This window comes from Schistocerca serialis, chromosome 4 (assembly GCF_023864345.2).
Source record: "Schistocerca serialis cubense isolate TAMUIC-IGC-003099 chromosome 4, iqSchSeri2.2, whole genome shotgun sequence".
Lineage (NCBI taxonomy): Eukaryota > Metazoa > Arthropoda > Insecta > Orthoptera > Acrididae > Schistocerca > Schistocerca serialis.
Window position 1 is genome coordinate 751,736,720 of NC_064641.1, and position 12,389 is coordinate 751,749,108.

At 37.6% G+C, this 12,389-nt stretch overlaps 1 protein-coding gene across 1 annotated transcript in view; it reads right to left on the reverse strand.

Annotated features, from left to right (window-relative positions):
• The window catches only part of LOC126473287 (zinc finger protein sdz-12), a 74,328-nt gene that overhangs the window by 60,491 nt on the left and 1,448 nt on the right, over positions 1-12,389 (reverse strand). The window lies entirely within an intron of this gene.

A 12,389-nucleotide genomic window follows, 5' to 3' on the forward strand; every position in this document is an offset into this window, starting at 1 on the left:
GGATCACTTTGCAAAGATTTCACTAAGGAAGACACCGTGGTTATAGTGGGTGGGGCAGGTAACAGTATTGACAGAGATCCTGGGTACAGCATAGAGTGTGACCTGGCGAAGATTGCATCAGCATCGAGGCATACCAGTGTTGAGTTTGTATCTGTTCTTGGGCGCCATGACCGACCTCATTTGAACTCTTCTGTCAAGAGAGTTAATTTGGAGCTGGAACGGCTGCTCATGTCGGGTGCGGGGTCACACATTGGTGTGGTTCATGTTGATTCTGTCAGTAGGTGGGATTATACTAGGCATGGCCTTCACCTCAACAGGAAGGGGAAGGGTAAATTGGCTGGGGAAATAGCAGGAAAGTTAAAGGGGGGAGGCACTGTCATGAGTGGTAAAATACCAGTGGTTATAGGATTCAGAAAAGACCCTTTTTTAGGGTAGGGAGGACAGAAAGAAAACAAATTTTAAGAGAGGTTAGAACTGAGACAAACCTTCAGTTTGAGAAAGAAATCAAAAAACATAATTCCAGCTTATTACATCAACATAAACAGCCATTGGTTAAGAATTTTCAACTGTCAGCAGATATTTTAACTCCATCCAATTTTAAGTCAGTCAATGTGAAATGTCAGCTATCTTTATTGCATCAAAATATTCGAGGACTGAGAAATAAAATTAATGAATTAACTATCTGCATAGATGAATTAGAGTCTTCAAACCCAGCTGACATAATCTGCCTCTCTGAACATCATGTGACCACTGGTATAGAACTTTTAAGTGTTACAGGGTTTAGGTTAGCATCTCACTATTGTAGATCAGAAATGGAGAAAGGAGGAGTTGCCACATTCATCAGGAACTGTCATAAATTTAAGAACATAGACATTCATAAATTTTGCCTAGAACAGCATATGGAAGCATGTGCAACAGAATTAGATTTTCACAAAAAATCTTTCATAATATTAAGTGTATATCGAGCACCTGCAGGTAACTTTAATCTGTTTGTAAACCACCTTGAAGCTGTACTGGCCCATTTAACAACCAAAAACAAAGAAATAGTGGTTGCTGGTGATTTCAATGTAGATTTCCTTAAAGACTCTCCCAATAAGAACCTATTTGAGTTAGTAACACTATCATTCAACTTAATTCCCACAGTAAAGTTCCCCACTAGGATAACCACTTGCTCACAAACAGCCATTGATAATATCTTTATAGAAAAGTCAAATGAACAAAATTATATTACAAAACCAATAGTCAATGGCCTCTCAGACCACGACATGCAGTTCCTTCTGTTAAATGTTAATACTGAACAGGATATAAAATCTGTTAAATCTGAGCTCAAAAGGGTAATCAGTCAGCCAAAAATTGATTATTTTAGGACACTCCTCAGAGACATTCACTGGACTGATGTTTACAGTGCTCATGGCATGAATGAAAAATATAACATTTTTGCTAATAAAGTGCTTACCTTATTTGAACACTGCTTTCCCCCAAAATTTACCAAGGTTAGAGCAAGGTCTACAAAGAAGCCATGGATTACTCGAGGAATAGGGGTATCTTGTAAAACAAAAAGAAAACTGTATCTGTCAATCCGAAACATTTCCAATGTTGATGCTATAGCACATTATAAGAAATACTGCAAAATATTAAAGACTGTAATACGGATGTCAAAGCAAATATATTACAAGGAAAAGATAGTCATATCAGATAACAAAATAAAGACAATATGGGATATAGTGAAGGAGGAGACCGGTAGAACCAGACATGAAGAGGAACAAATAGCATTAAGAGTAAATGATGCATTGGTGACAGATGTGTATAGTGTTGCAGAACTTTTTAACAAACATTTTATAACTGTTACTGAAAAGATGGGATTGTCAGGTTCAGTAGATGCTGCTATGGATTACCTTAGACCAGACATTTCAAGTAACTTCCATAATATGAATTTGACCCTCACTACCCCAACAGAAATAATGTCCATCATAAAATCTTTAAAATCAAAAACATCTAGTGGGTATGATGAAATATCAACAAAGTTAATTAAAGAATGTGATTCTGAGCTAAGTAACATATTAAGCTATCTGTGTAACCAGTCGTTTATCAGTGGAATATTTCCCGAATGGCTGAAATATGCTGAAGTTAAGCCACTGTTTAAGAAGGGAGATAAAGAAATAGCATCAAATTTCCGTCCGATTTCACTGTTGCCAGCATTCTCAAAAATTTTCGAAAAAGTAATGTACAGTCGTCTTTATAACCATCTTATCTCAAATAACATACTGTCAAAGTCACAGTTTGGATTTCTAAAAGGTTCTGATATTGAGAAGGCTATCTACACTTACAGTGAAAATGTACTTAATTCATTAGACAAAAAATTGCAGGCAACTGGTATATTTTGTGATCTGTCAAAGGCATTTGACTGTGTAAATCACAATATCCTTTTAAGTAAACTAGAATATTATAGTGTAACAGGAAATGCTGCAAAATGGTTCAAATCTTATATCTCTGGCAGGAAACAAAGGGTGTTATTAGGAAAGAGACATGTATCAAGCTATCAGGCATCATCCAACTGGGAACTAATTACATGTGGGGTCCCACAAGGTTCCATTTTGGGGCCCTTACTTTTTCTTGTGTATATCAATGACCTTTCATCAGTAACATTACCAGATGCCAAGTTTGTTTTGTTTGCTGATGATACAAACATTGCAATAAATAGCAAATCAAGTGTAGTCTTAGAAAGATCAGCCAATAAAATATTTGCAGACATTAATCACTGGTTCCTAGCCAATTCTTTGTCACTAAACTTTGAAAAAACACACTACATGCAGTTCAGAACTTGTAAGGGGTGTCCCAAGAGTATATGTCTAACATATGATGACAAGAAGATAGAAGAAGTGGACGGTGTTAAATTCTTGGGATTACAGCTTGATAATAAATTCAACTGGGAGGAGCACACCACAGAACTGCTGAAGCGTCTTAACAAATCTCTGTTTGCAATGCGAATTTTGTCAGACATAGGGGATATAAAAATGAAAAAGCTGGCATACTATGCTTACTTTCATTCCATAATGTCATATGGGATTATTTTCTGGGGTAATTCATCAAGCCAAGCTAAAGTTTTCCGGGCACAAAAACGTGCAGTAAGAATTATATGTGGTGTGAACTCAAGAACATCCTGCAGAAGCCTGTTTAGGGAACTAGGGATACTAACTACAGCTTCCCAATATATTTATTCCTTAATGAAATTTGTCATTAAAAATATATCACTTTTTCAAACCAACAGCTCAATTCATGGAATCAATACTAGAAATAAGAATAATCTTCACAAGGATTTAAAGTCACTTAGTCTTGTACAAAAAGGTGTGCATTATTCAGGAACACACATTTTCAATAACTTGCCAGCAGCCATAAAAAGCTTAACAACCAATGAAATTCAGTTTAAGAGAAGCCTAAAGGATTTATTGGTGGCCAACTCCTTCTACTCCATTGATGAATTTCTGAGGAAAACCAACTGATTTGTATATAAGTACAACATAACTTCTGCACAATTTCAGTGCAGTAATGTGTTCACTGAAAATTTGTGTGTGTGTGTGTGTGTGTGTGTGTGTAAGTAAGTATAATCTAACTTCTGCACCATTTCAGTGCAGTAATGTGTTCATTGTAAATAAGTATTACAGTAGTTGTATTACATGTTTCTTACCTTATAAATAAATATAAAACTTTTTTATTTTAAATTCAGTGCAATAGTATTTGTAAAATGACTCTTAGTGTTCATTAAAAAATGACGATCATTCCACTTGGGACCTGTGGAATGGTACATTAGCTTATTTGTTTTAGTTTAAATATTTGTCATGTATTGTTGTTTTTCTGACATGTTCCACATCCTGGAGGACCTCCTCACTACGGATCAATTGGAATGAAAGTAAATCTAATCTAATCTAATCTAATCTATTGTCATTTTGTCATTTGGAGGTAAGTGAATGGAGTTGTGGAAACTAGAAAATGAAGTGCCAAGTGGAGATATCAGAACATTTCCGACATATTCTTCTGTTTCAGTTCAATAGAGGGGTGACAGCAATGGAGGCAGTCAGAAACATTTGTGCCAAGTATGACGATAATGCCAATGGATAGAGCACAGCAAGAAAATGGTTTTCTGTTTTAAGGAGGACCTTTTTGACCTTCGTGACTCTCCACATTCAGAAAGACCTTTGGGGTTTGATAAAGATGGTTTAAACACATTAATTCACAATGCTCCACATCAGTGTACTTGAATTGGCAAATGTGATGAACTAAGATCATTCCACCATAGGGTGCATGGATACAGCACGCTACATGACAAAATCACAAAAATCAGCGGATGACCATATAGGCTATATGCATCTGTGCTTGCTTGTCATTAATTGGCTCATGAACAGCACCAACCATTTCCATCCTGTATTTTTAGTGGTGATGAAAAACAGTGTCTTTATGCTAATGTAAGGCAAAAAAAGGAACAGTTAAGCTCAAACAAAGCAGCAACTCCCCATATAAAGACCACTGCTCATCCACAATAGATAATGGTATGTATCTGGTGGAAGACCTAATGCATCCACAAAAGACAACATTATGTATCTGGTGGGACAGAAATTGTACGGTGTAGTACTACAAATTGCTTCCCAATGTGCAACCATCACTTGCTTCCCAATGTGTAACCATCACTGCTGACATTTACTGTCAACAACTGAGAAGTCTTGCAGCTGCAATCCAAGAACAAAGACCAGGAAGACAGCATGAAGTGATGCTACTCCACAAAAACGCTCGCCTGCATTCAGCTAGACTGACAAAAAACACCAAACAGTTGGGATGGGAAGTCATTCTGCACCCTCCTTATTCACCTGATCTTGCACCCTCAGATTTTCAACTTTTCTGCTCTCTATTGAACAACCTTCAAGGAATTTCCACTCCAGATGAAAATGCACTCCGAACATGAGTTCTTTACCTCAAAACTAAATGATTTCTACAGTTGCGGAATCGAAAAGTTACCCCAGTGTCGGCAGACTGTTGTGAGTAGTGAAAGAGACTACACTATTGATGAATAAATTCTCTGTTATGTGTATCTGTTGTGTTTATTAAACTTATGGAAAAATACTACGAACTTATGCAGCAACCTAATATTTATTAGAGTACAGTTTCTAGAATATGTTTGTACTGGGGGGGGGGGGGGGGGGGGGGAGGGGAGGGGGGGAATTACTACATTATATATATACAACATTATTACAAAACCTAAGGTGAATATAAATTCAGACTGGGCAGACAGATTATAGCTCACATTTAAGATTAAAGACTCCACATTAAAGGCAAATGGTTTTATTTCATTTAAATGACAATATAACATAGTTAACTGTGATAAGAATCTATATTCTATCACTCAAATACTCCAGAGTAGGAATAAAACTTTATTCAAAACAATGTGACCATATAAGTTGAGCCAGAGTGCATTAGATCAACATATCCAAAAATTACATGCCACATGCAAAGCATAACACCTTAACTGTATTTTTTTTTTTTTTCATTGTTCAAACCGGGACAAACCTGAGATAAGACTCAACTTTTCGAAGATAATCACCTTCTTGTACACCAGAAGAAGACTGACTGACTCTTTTATACTGGTGTTCAAGACTGCCATTGGTTGGTTGACATCCGCTTGCTTTTCTAACTTCTGTTGGCAAAGTGATGTCACCTGGATGGCGAGATTCGCATGCGCAAATATGGGAATCGCCAATGAGGCAGTTAAGTGCCACCAAGCAATGATTAATTTCTACCACTTCTTTAATTGTAACATCCTAATATGTCTATGCATGAGAGAGGATCTTCATATTCTCCAAGTTAACCTTACACACTTCCATAAGGCTGTGTTTCATTATTGCTGATTTTTCAGGATTTCTATACTTGATGTACCATCTATGTTCAGTGCAATGCAGAGCAATGATACACACTGTCTGCCCCACATTCACATAGCTTATTGTAGACACCAAATAATCTCAGATCGGGCTGTCTTTCACTGGGTGCAACAAGACTATAAATTTCCCAAGTAGATTGGAATAATGTTCTAATACCATATTTACCTACCATGCACCCAGTCTTGCTAGAGCTCACTCCACAGAATGGAATGAGTATTACAGGTTTGTCTTCTGAATGTGTTTGCACCAACATTTACCAGGGAATGCACCAATAATTTGATGTGCTTTTTATAGGTTTTCCTGAACACATTCTTAAGATCATAAAACTCTTATGATGTTTTAATTCAGATCCCGGGTGATCATGATCTGGAAATAGCTGTGGTCTGTGTAATAAGACGCTCAGAACAGAATTTTTGAGCTGGATGATGAAAAGTCTGCTTATTTAAATAAATATCTGTATATGTCAAATTTCTGTACAGGGACTGACCTAATTGTCCACCCAATTTCCACTGAACAAACATGACCAAGCACTTGCTTTTCATTTACATCTCCATAGTAAACCTAATTTTTGAATGTGTGGAATTCATGTGGTCAGATTAATCTGCACGAATCACAGACAGAACACCAAATACACAAATTTTGAAAAATCAGTGATAATGGAAGACAGCCTTACAGACAATTCTCTTCCATGCTTTGACTTACAGAGACTCTGTAACACAGAAGAGGTAGAAATTCACGTGTGCACCAATAATTTTAAAACAAGCAGAGGTTGCAATCTGAGTGGTGCCTGGAAATGAACACTTGAGACAGAATCTCTTCAAAGAAATAAAGCCAAAAAAATTAATTCTTACGGATATAGGTGATGCTGGGGATGATTTCCATTCCCCTCCCACCCCTCTGTCACAAACCAGTTGGAGAAAGGGTCCATTACTGCCTCACTGCTGAGTTACCTCATTTGTGCATGTGAATCCCGTCCTCCAGGTGACATGCCTCCATCAATAGTAGTCAAAACACCTAATGATGTCAAGTGACCAACATCAAGCTTGAACACCCATAAAAAGGAGGCAGACTTACTGCTGGCAGTCAGTCATCTCCTGATGTACAAGATGGTGATTACCTTCAGAAGGTCATGTTTTAACTTAAATATGATGGGGTCTGAACACTGCGAAAATTTTATACATGGATGCTGCCATGAAAAACTTCAATATCATATCACCTTAACACTACCTGATGTCTAAAATGAATGTCCACTTTGCAGTACAGAGTTCACTATATAGAAAATTTCTGAGAGACTAAAACTGTATGTCTGACTGCAGATCAAATCCAAACCCAGGCATTAAAGAATAACTCTCTTACTAACTTAGCTATCTACACACACATGAAAGCTACAATATGTCAATACCTCCCTCCTGTCTTGTAGGATAAGTACTTTAAGATAATATATATGATGGAGAACTGTTTATCACAACCAGTGGAATGTCCTCACACTAAATGTCTCATTCTACAGCAGAGCATATTCTGTACCGAAGCACGCTGACAGAGTTGAACTGTGCATTGGGCTCAGCTGGAAAATGCATTGCTGATGAAATGTTAGGGTCTAGGTCTAAGTCCTGGTTTGGCACACAAATTTAGTCTTCCAGAAAGTTTTGAGAATGGTGAACAACAAAATTGTAATTAATAGCTGGGGCATTTTCTACACTTATATGCTACATCTAAAGAATTTAAAAAGAGTAAACATAACAACTCACTGGATAGTTGAGATAACGAGTTGTCAATAGGCACATAAACAATACTGAGAACACCGCTAGCTTTAAGATGAACTCTCTTTTGGAGCTAAAGAGTACACATACACGTGCACACGTACACCTGTTCAGCTACATTGCCCTGGCTGACTGCACTGGACTGCCACTGCAGTTTGATTGGGTTGATGGGTTGTGCTCGGTTGGTGTGGATGAGGAGAATTAATAAGTTTGGTTGGGAAAGGGTGGCTGACGGTTATAAAGGAGAGGCAGCAGATGCACAGGATAGGAATGTGACACCTGGAATCACATTCTTATCACAGGCAGGGGAAGCTGTGCCCAGTACACAATGATGTAGAGGGGTGGATTAAGAGGGGGAGATAGAACAGAGACAGAGAGACATGATGGGGAAGAGATATGAGTGCAGGAAGAGAGAAGTTAGTGCTACGGGGAAGGAGCTCAGGAGTGTGGGGGATGTGTCGGTTCAGGGGCTAGTGGAGACTGAGGTCAGGGAAACTATGGGACTGAAGAATGCATTACAAGGACAGCTCTCGTGTAAATAAGATAAGCTGGTTTTGGGAAGAAGGATCCAGATGAAACAGGTTTTGAAGCAGCCATTGAAATCAAGCAAGTTATGCTCAGCAGCATGTTCAGCTGCTAACTCTGCTCTTGGCCAAAGTTCAGTAGTGGCCATACATTTAAGTGGACAGCTGGTTGGTGGTCATGCTCACATACAATTTTGTGCAGAAATACAGCATAGCTGGTATGTAATACAACTGCCTGTCTCCAATAGGATAGGGAAGCCTGTGGAGGTGCTGCAGTATGATGTGCTGGTTGGGTGATCGAACAGGTCTTGCACCTGTGTTTCCGCAGGTCTATAACCCTTGTGGCAATGGGTTGGGAGTATGTGTGACATATGGATGGACTAGGATTTTGTGCAGATGGGTGGAAGGCAGGATACCTGCTGGTAGGGTGAGAATGATTATAGGGAGGACGTTCCACATTCCCAGGCACGATAGTCAGTGGTGGAAGCACAAGGCATGCTTATATTTAACCACGGAATTTCCATTTCATATCCTGTATTGATAGACATACTTTGTAAACCACTGTGAAGGGTGTGCAAGAGAGTACTTCCTCCGGAATCACATATTACGGCCTCTTCCTCTTCGATTTGCATATGGAATCCAGGAAGAATTAATACTTACATGTCTCCTTGCATACTGTAATTAGTCTAACCTCATCTTTGCAGCGTCCAAGAGAGTTATTTGTTTTGAGCTATATTATATTCCTAGGTTCTTCACATAATATGGGTTCTTGAAACTTTTCCAGCATTTCTGTGACACTCTCCTGTGACTATTTGTGATGTCTTTCTTTGTATACATTCATCATCCTCTAGTCCTGTTTGGTACAGGTCTCACACACTTGAGCAATATCCTAAGATGACACATACAAGTGATTAGTAAGCTGTCTCCTTTTTACACCAACAGAATTTTCCCACTATCTTGGCAATGAATCTAAGTCTGTTGCAGTCATCCCCCCCCCCCCTCCCCCCAAGAAAACATCATTAAATCATAATGCAGTACTCCCAAATGCTGTAGTTGCTTATTCTAATCCTGGTGATGGACGATATTTTTGTCGCCAAAATTTTGCCAATAAGGGGAGAAAGTATTGAGTTATCAATCACTTGACTGTATGGCACCATTGTGAGTCAAATAGTAAGCTTCCCGTAAGTGCCTTATGAAAAGCTATACAGTGGTTCCTGTAAAAATGCATAAGATATTTCAGATTTTAAACTACATATTGCATTAATTTAAGCAAACTCCTTGACACTTTTCAAGCACAGTAAGCTAGGAGACAACGCAACATGTTTCATTTCACACACAACCACAAAAACATAAGTACTCATCACGGCCATCCATGTAGCATGTTACAGAGTTAGCACATAATACACAACAATGAAACATGTTTCATTTCACACACAACCATAAAAACGCATGTACGCATCACAGCAGTTCATGCAGCATGTTACAGAGCAGGCACATCATACACACATCAAATGAAAAGTCTGCCTTTACAAAAGCCTAACCAACAAATGAACATAAGAATCCTGCATTACTAAGAGTTAAAAAATGAGTACAGCAGAGTATTTCTTTTCTCTTCACACAGAGTAAGATCATAAAGAAATGATTGTACATTATGAAGCACACCTTTAATTACTATTTCTGTGGTCCTTGTGTGAATAGAACTCCTTAGTACCTCCTATTCTAAAGTTCTCAAGCCAAAAAGTGCAATTTCTGAATGCTTGTGAAATTCTTATCCATTTGTGTCTTCTGCAAGAAGTATGTGTGAAATGTTTCGCACCAGGCATCTGCTTTGATCCATGACATAATGATTTTGTGGTGTGTGCATGTGTGTGTGTGTGTGGGGGGGGGGGGGGGGGGATTATTTGAAGTCTGACATGTGAGAAGGGGGCATTCTGTAGCAGGTGTGTAGGTTGTGGTGGTGCTCTTTAGTGCTGAACTTCAATATCAGGAAAATAGTATATTTGTTTGTTTATGTTGTTCTGTAGGATAAGATACTACAGTTCTGACTTTAGAAGGCCATAGTCAGGTGATTGTTGGTGTTCCAAGTATGGCCATTCTTCTGCAAAAATATGATGTTTTGGCAGGCTACATTAACTGGCAGCATTGCGAGAAGGGAATGAAAATTCTGAAAGCTGCTCCATCATGCAGGCTGATAGAAAGAGCTGAGGTGTTTGCTAAAATTGATTCATCATTTGATTTTTGTTTTATTGGTGTTTAGTGTGGAGAAATGGGGGGAGGCAAAGTCTAGCAGATGGTGAAGATGACTGTATCAGGGAAAACAAATAGGGTGGATTTCCTTATTTGGCTGTGTTCTTTTTGTGTTATTTGGATTGTTTAATGATGTTTTCTTTTTTTAAACCTTTTTATTTGGCATTTTTTTCGTAAGTACGTTGTTAAAACACTTTTTTTTTTTTAATTATGATCATAGTGACATATGTTTAATGGAATTGTAGTTTTATTTTTGTTGTTTAGGTTGACTGAAATTAATGATACAAGACAACATAAATAAAATTATATTATTTGGTTTGTTTGTGAATACTGTCTATTCCTAGTTATTCGGCACTGTGGAGTTGATTTTATCAGTGTAGGTAATGTGTAGCTAATTATATCTGCCCTATTTTGTAAACAAATTGTTACTTCTCGGGCATCAATCATGTGTCTTTGGTCGTTATGGCAGACTTCATTTCAGCTATGTAGGTCAAGCAAACTGACTAATACCACAAGTATTATAGACTTACTTTTTTGTTTTGCTGTCAGAGATCTGTTAGCTGTATAGGTTAAGTGAAATTATTGGTACTAGCATTTGCAGTGTTCTCTCTGCAAATATCACTGTGATTTTCACTGGTAAGTAGCATGGAGTTTGTTTTAGCAATATAGGTCAAGTGAATTTATTAGTACCAACAGTTATGTTGCTGTTTCATCATTAGCTGGTATCGCGAAACTCAGTTTACCTATAGACATTAAGTGAAGACGATCATACCAATTTTTTGATCTTTCTGTATTGAGACGATCATGGAATTTTGTTTGGTTTTTGACTTCAGTTCCTATGTGAGGGGAGTGGCAACATTTGTATGGTATGTCCCTATGCAAAACCCCCAGTTTCCCATAAGTATCCTGTTAGTTGGATATTTGTTTTAAGATTATTTTGAATATATTTTCTATTATGCTTCTCTTATGGTTGTTTGAATGAAATAATGATCGCCGTACTGCATGTAAATAAGATGTTTGTATGTGCCATTTGGTAATGTCACAAGTCAAACACAAAGGCCACTATTGAATGTTTCCATATTTCATTTGTACTGGTATATGTAAAGTAGTTGTTAATGTTTCTGGAGGAATATTACACCTGCAATTTAATTTGCTATAAAGGAAGCAAGTAACAAAGTTCTAGGACATTTTATGACACTTATGTAGAAAAATTTCAAAAATGTAAACTGTGGTGACCAAAGTCTAAAACAGCTGCATCATTTTTCACACATCAGTACAGTATACTAGCTTAAAATACTCTCATTTGACACAAGCAAAACAGAAATTAATTCTAAGTTGAGGACAGGGCTAAAATTATGTTTAACCCCCTCACCCCCCCCCCCCCCCCCCATCCACGACACGACCCGAAAGCTTGGTTGTTGTAACAGTGTGACAGATTGATCTATAGTACAGCCTGAGGTCTAGATTGGGTAGGAAGGTGACAATTTGGTTGCGAGTTGGCGAAGTCAACAAATGTCAAAGCAGAAAATCTGATTGTGATAAAAAAAATTGACTGAGAGCAAAACTAATGTTTACATCCATGCCATAATGAAAAATGCAAGGGGAGTCCAATAGATAACTTTTACCGAGAATTGAACTATGAAGCTACAGTTACAACCATGAAGAATTACATGTATTGTATTGACTAACGAATACCAGCTGTTTAAAATATCATTGCACCTTCAGTAAGCCTTTTTAATAAAAATGAATGAGTATATTTAGCTGTAACGGAGACCACTTAAATTGTAACCATTATTAAGATCTAAGACACACATATATTTCCACTAACATAACATATACCAAAATACTCATTGAAGACATATAGCCTCTATTATGTATTTAAGGTAGGTTTTTGAATTTACCACACTTTTATTATTTATAATGAAAAGCACATT